This window comes from Ornithorhynchus anatinus, chromosome 3, assembly GCF_004115215.2.
Source record: "Ornithorhynchus anatinus isolate Pmale09 chromosome 3, mOrnAna1.pri.v4, whole genome shotgun sequence".
Classification (NCBI taxonomy): Eukaryota; Metazoa; Chordata; class Mammalia; order Monotremata; family Ornithorhynchidae; genus Ornithorhynchus; species Ornithorhynchus anatinus.
The window spans coordinates 89,586,447-89,592,908 of NC_041730.1; positions in this window are offsets into that span (position 1 = coordinate 89,586,447).

The following is a 6,462-nucleotide window of genomic DNA, read 5'->3' on the forward strand; positions in this document are numbered from 1 at the left end:
TGGCTTCCAATCCCAGCTGGGCCACTTGCCTGCTGGGTGACCTTGGGCAAGTCAAGTAACTTCTCCGGACCTCAGTTACCTCAGCTGTAAAAAAGGGGGATTAAGAGTGTGAGCCCCATGTGGGTCATGGACTGTGTCCAACCCGTTTAGCTTGTATCTACCAGAGTGCCTGGCACATAGTAAGCGCTTAATAAATACAATAAACAAATAAAAATGATAAATAATAGGTTACGCCGAGGAAGATCGACCGCGGCGGTGGACCTAAACTTTTGGTCATCACGAGACACGCCCCTCATTCTCCCGCGATCATGGATGACCTGAGACATTCTGAGCCTTCTAAGGGAAGGGAGGAAGCTGCCAGCTGAACCACGAGGTGGAAAGAGGAAAGAAGCCTTCTTGGTCAGCTAGCACTCTACGCCGTGACCTCATTGACGTTGTGATAGAACCGGGCATGACTCTCTCTCACCCACCCACGCTGTTGCTCTGTCCTCGATGTACATTCTGCCTGTCTCCCCAAGAGTATATCTTCCAGAGCCAGGAGGTAGCGGGGCAGCAAACGGGATACGTTTGAATCTCTCCTACCAGCAGCACGGCCTCGTGGACAGACGGACCCGGGAGGCAGAAGGTCATGGGCTCTAATCCCAGCTTCGCCACTTGTCTGCTGTGTGCCCTAGGGCACGTTGCTTCACTTCTCTGGCCCTCGGTTACCTCATCTATCAAATGGGGATTAAGACTGAGAACCCTATGTGGACAGTGATTCTATCCAATCCGATTTGCTCGCGCCAATCGCAGCTCTTAGTACGGTGCCTGGCACATAGTAGATGCTTAACGAATACCACTATTATTATCATTATTACTTCCACGTCCCTTTTCCGGCTTAGTTGAGGAGGCTACATCTCCCACCCGATGAACGGGGTGGCCTCACTCCTGTCCCCCTGCTCACCGGGAGTGATCCTTCAATCCGAGCTGTGCTAGGAATCTGCCCTCGACACCCCCGGCCCCTGTCCGGAAGGCAAAGTTTTCATCATGCACGCTTTGAAACAAAACCCTGATCTTGCTTTCTTCTGGCATCCTAGGGCATTACAAATGATGAAACATGAAATCCTCGGCAGATTTTGCTGACACTTCAAGCCATGGCTGCCTCCCCTCCCTGGCCCGGGAGCCAGCTTTGATTCCAAACTCCGTCGGGGAAGCCGCCAGGCCCCTCCCGTGCCCTACCCACATGACATCACCACCTCCCCTCGGGAGTGAGGTCTGCAGATTTTCAAACTAAAACTTGATTTTGTTTTCTTCAGGATCCTGGGACATTTTCAATTACGAAACACGAAATTCCCAGGAAAGGCCAAAGATGCCATTTATTTTCCCCCCACCCCCCAATTGGGTCGTGTCTGGGGGAACCAATCGAAGGGCAAGACCCATCAACGCCCCATCACGCGGTGATTTCAACTGGTGGAAAATGATCAAAGACGGTCTCCACAGGGACCAATCATTGCGTAGTACTTTAGCAAGACACAGCTTTCTCCTGAACCCATTAAGGAAATGCAGCCTAGTTTCCCTGTCCCTTACGCCTCCTTGTATGGAGATTCTATGGATCTTACCTTGTCTATTGGCCCTGTCCTGCGTTTCATGTCTGCTTTGGCTTTTCCCTTGGTTTTGAAAAGAAAGCGGGAGAAGAATTGCCCAACATTTACTTAGTCACTCTGAGTATCAAACTCGACATTGGTTTATAGAATGAGTGTAGGCAGAGTGGGTTCTCTTGATGTGGAGGTTTCAGAAATAATGCTGATAATAATAACGACAATAACAGTGTGGCCTAAAGGACAGAGCATGGGTCTGGTAGGCAGAGGGATCTGGCTTCTAATGCCGGCTCCTCTACTTGTCTGTTTTGGGGCCTTGGGAAGTCATAACCTCTATGTCTTGGTTTCTCGAACTGTAAAATGGGGATTCAAGGTTTGTTCTCCCTCCTGTTTAGACTGTAGGGCAGGGAGTATCGTCCCACCTATTCAACTTGTAGTCATTCATTCATTCAATCGCATTTATTGAGCGCTCACTGTGTGCAGAGCACTCTACTAAGCATTTGTAAAGTACAATTCAGCAACAAATAGAGACAATCCCTGCCCACAATGGCCTCACAGCCTAGAAGCAGGGAGACAGGCATCAAAACAAGTAAACAGGCATCAATAGCATCGATATCAATAAATAGAATTATAGATATACACACATCATTTATAGAGTTATAAATTTGTACATGTATACACTTAGACCAGCGCCCAACAAATACCAAAATAATAATAAAATAATAATAACCATAATAATTGTATTCTATGTGTTATTTTCCAAAATGGTTTCACATCTATCTCATTTCATCACCTGGGAGCTCTTCAAGGGACAGGGTCTGTGTCTAATTCCCACCTGTATATTTTTCCCAGTGTTTAGTATAGTGCTTGACACGCAGGAAGCAGCATGATCTAGTGGACAGTGCACAGGCCTGGGAGGCAGAAGGTCCTGGGTTCTAAACCCGGCTCCTCCACTTGTCTGCTGTGTGACCTTGCGCAAGTCAATTCACTTCTCTGTGCCTCAGTTACTTCATCTCTAAGATGGGGATGAAAACTGTGAGCCCAGTGTGGGACAGGGTCTGTGTCCAACCCAATTACCTTGTATCTACCCCAGTGTTTAGGACAGTGCCTGGTACGTAGTAAGTACTTAACAAATGCCACGATAATTATTGTTACTATTATTAATAAGCACTTAAAAGCATAGAGAAGCAGCGTGGCTCAGTGGAAAGACCATGGGCTTGGGAGCCAGAGTCATGGGTTTGAATCCCAGCTCTGCCACTTGTCAGCTGTGTGACTGTGGGCAAATCACTTCACTTCTCTGGGCCTCAGTTCCCTCATCTGTAAAATGGGGATTAAGACTGTGAGCCTCATGTGGGACAACCTGATCACCCTGTATCTACCCCAGCGCTTAGAACAGTGCTCTGCACAAAGTAAGCGCCTTACAAATACCAACATTATTATTGAGGAAACTGAAGTCTAGAGAGGCTAAATGATTTGCCCAAGTCATGCCAGTGGCCCTATGACCCATGACCACAGACCGCATCTGCTATCTCTGCCAGCCAAGTCACAACGTGAGCCACTGGGTACGGGGGAACTAGGTGAGAGAGTGTGGATGACGCAGCGCAAACCATCACGACTACTCCCAAAACTACTCAAGTGTGCATCCTGCAGGTGATAGGACATATCTTTCCCCTCTTTACCTCTGTTGCCTGAGCAATACTAACTCTGAAGAGCAGAGGATCAGAAAATGTGCATGACTCAATTTTTATGGATAAATTATACAATGTTGTAAGTTCCTTGAGAGCAGGGATCGTGTCTGCTAACTATATTTTACTCTTCCAAGTGCTCAGTACAATGCTCTGCACAGCATAAGTGCTCAATAAGTAATTAAAATAATAATTATAATGCTGGTATTTGTTAAGCGCTTACTAGGTGCAGAGCACTGTTCTCAGCGCTGCGGTAGACACAGGGGAATCAGGTTGTCCCACGTGGGGCTCACAGCCTTCATCCCCATTTTACAGATGAGGTAACTGAGGCACCGAAAATTTAAGTGACTCGCCCACGGTCACACAGCTGACAAGTGGCAGAGCCGGGATTCGAACCCCTGACCTCTGACTCCAAAGCCCGTACTCTTTCCACTGAGCCACGCTGCTTCTCTAATAAATATTTGATGATCTGAATGAAGTGCTTTAAAGACTCTCTAGGCGGTAAGCCCCTTGTGGGCAGAGATAGTGACTACCAACTCTATATTTTATTATGCTCTCCAGAGCACTCAGTACAGAAGCAGCGTGGCTCAGTGAAAAGAGCACGGGCTTTGGAGTCAGAGGTCATGGGTTTGAATCCCGGCTCTGTCACTTGTCAGCTGTGTGACTGTGGGCGAGTCACTTAACTTCTCGCTGCCTCAGTTACCTCATCTGTAAAATGGCGATGAAGACTGTGAGCCCCACGTGGGGCAACCTGATTCCTCTGTGTCTACCCCAGCGCTTAGAACAGTGCTCTGCACATAGTAAGCGCTTAACAAATACCAACATTAGTACAGTGTTCTGCCCACCGCAAGCACCCAATAAATACCATCGATTGATCGAGCGACTGACTGGCACTCACATTTATCGACGCAGCAGCATGAACAGCCGACTGCAAGCTCGTCGTGGGCAAAGAACGTGTCTATTGTATTGTACTCTCCCCCGTGCCTAGTACAGTGCTCTGCACACAGTAAGTGTTCAGGAAATATGATTGACTGACCGGACAATAGCAGCTTGGAACCGAAGGACAACTCCACATCTGTTATGATTGTCTGCTGCGATGGCAACTCAGGTGGGGTGGGTTTGGAGCCTTGAAGGGAGATTCAGACAAATCCTTCTTCCCCTGATCTTTGCCTCTAATTATCCGAACAAGTGTGGGCTGGTTGTTCCTGGTAATGATGATAATGATGACAGCAATAATAATAATATTATTTTTTAAGTGTTTGCTATGTGCCAAGCGCTGTACTAAGCGCTGAGGTGGATACACTTCACTTCTCTGTGTGTCAGTTACCTCATTTGTAAAATGGGGATTAAGACTGTGAGCCTCATGTGGGACAACCTGATTACCCTGTATACCCCAACGCTTAGAACAGTGCTCTGCACATAGTAAGCGCTTAACAAATACCAACATTATTATTATTACAAGGAAAGCTGATTGGACAATGTCCCTGTCCCACTTGGGGCTCACAGTCTAAAAAGAGGGGAGAATGGGTATCGGCACTGCATAGCCTTCCCTTAGATTGTGAGTCCCTCTGAGGGACAAGGGACCATGTCTAATTCTCTCCCACATTTAGTACAGCGCTCTGCACACAGTAGATATTTAATAAATACTATCACTGCCATGATTTACCGGTTAGTCATGGCTTTCTGAAGAAATAGAAGCGTTGCTACTGGGGTAAACATCTGTTGCTGCTATAGTTCTTTGCCCTTCGAATGATCATGCTTTACTCTGCATAGCACCACCCCACACTTTACACGTGAAAGTGAGTTTGCATTATTATTAATAAAAATCATCATAATAATCATGGTATCTGTTAAGCGCTTACTCTGCGCGAAGCCCAGTACTGAGCGCCGAGGTAGATACAAGTAATTTGGGTTGGACGCAGTCCCTGTCCCACCTGGGGGTCCCAGGCTTAGCCCCCCATTTTACAGATGAGGTAACTGAGGCACAGAGAAGTAAAGTGACTTGCTCAAAGTCACACAGCAGGCAAGTGGTGGAGCTGAGATTAGAACCCACGACCTACTCACTCCCAGGCCTGTGCTCTATCCACTCCGCCACGAACATTTGAAGCCCTAGGGGTAGGGGTGAAAAATGCAACTAAAGTCCTCCAAGATGGCCTTTCCAGCATGTATGAGCAGGATGCAGAAAAGGAAAAATCTTCTCTTCTCCCCCCTTACCGTTCCAGGAATAGATGGATGGCAGAAACTAGTGTGGAGAGAGTGAACTGTTGAAATGGTGGTCCAAGAATCACAAGAAAATCTCTTCCAAAGAATGGAGAAATAATTCCATTACGGGGGACTTAGCAGCTGTTGCCGTTTCCCTTTCTAATCCCCATCTCCCTGGACGTGGCCGAACACCAGTCATCCTCAGCACTCGTGAGGACATCAATCAATCAATCAGAGCACTGTACAAAGCGCTTGGAAAAGTATGATATAACAGACTTGGTAGATCCATTGCCTGTCTGCAGTGAGGTCATCGATTGATTTATCCATTTATTTCCTTTTACAGTCCTCTTGTTACTTTTGCAACTTTTTTTGAGAAGTGGAGTGGCTTAGTGGAAAGATCGTGGGTGTGAGCGTTGGGGGACTTGGGTTCTGATCTCAGCACCACTATTTGCCTACTGTGTGACCTGGGGCAAGTCACTGGATTTTTCTGGGCCTCATTTTCCCCACCTGTGAAATGGGGATTGAGGACTTGTTCTCCCTTCTGTTTAGACTATAAGCCGCATGTTGGAAAGGGCCCGTAGCTGACCTGATCATCTAGTATGTACTCCAGCATTTAGTACCATGCTTTGCAATATAATAAGTGCTTAATAAGCACAGTCACTGTTATCCGTTGTAGCTATGTTTTTATTAATAATAATAACTGTGGTATATAAGTGCCTTCTACGTGCCAAGCGCTGTACTGAGCGCTGGGTGGATACAAGTAAATCAGGCTGGACAGAGTCCCTGTCCCACGTGGGGCTCATGGTCTCAATCCCCATTTTACAGATGAGGTGACTGAGGCCCATAGAAGTGAAATGACTTCCCCAAGGTCACACAGCAGGTGGAGGAGCGGGGATTAGAACCCATGACCTTCTGACTCCCAGCCCCGTGCTCTTGGCCCTCCTGCCTGTATAAAATCTGGGATGACTACAGGTCAGCCAGGCCAGGAGCAGGGGAGA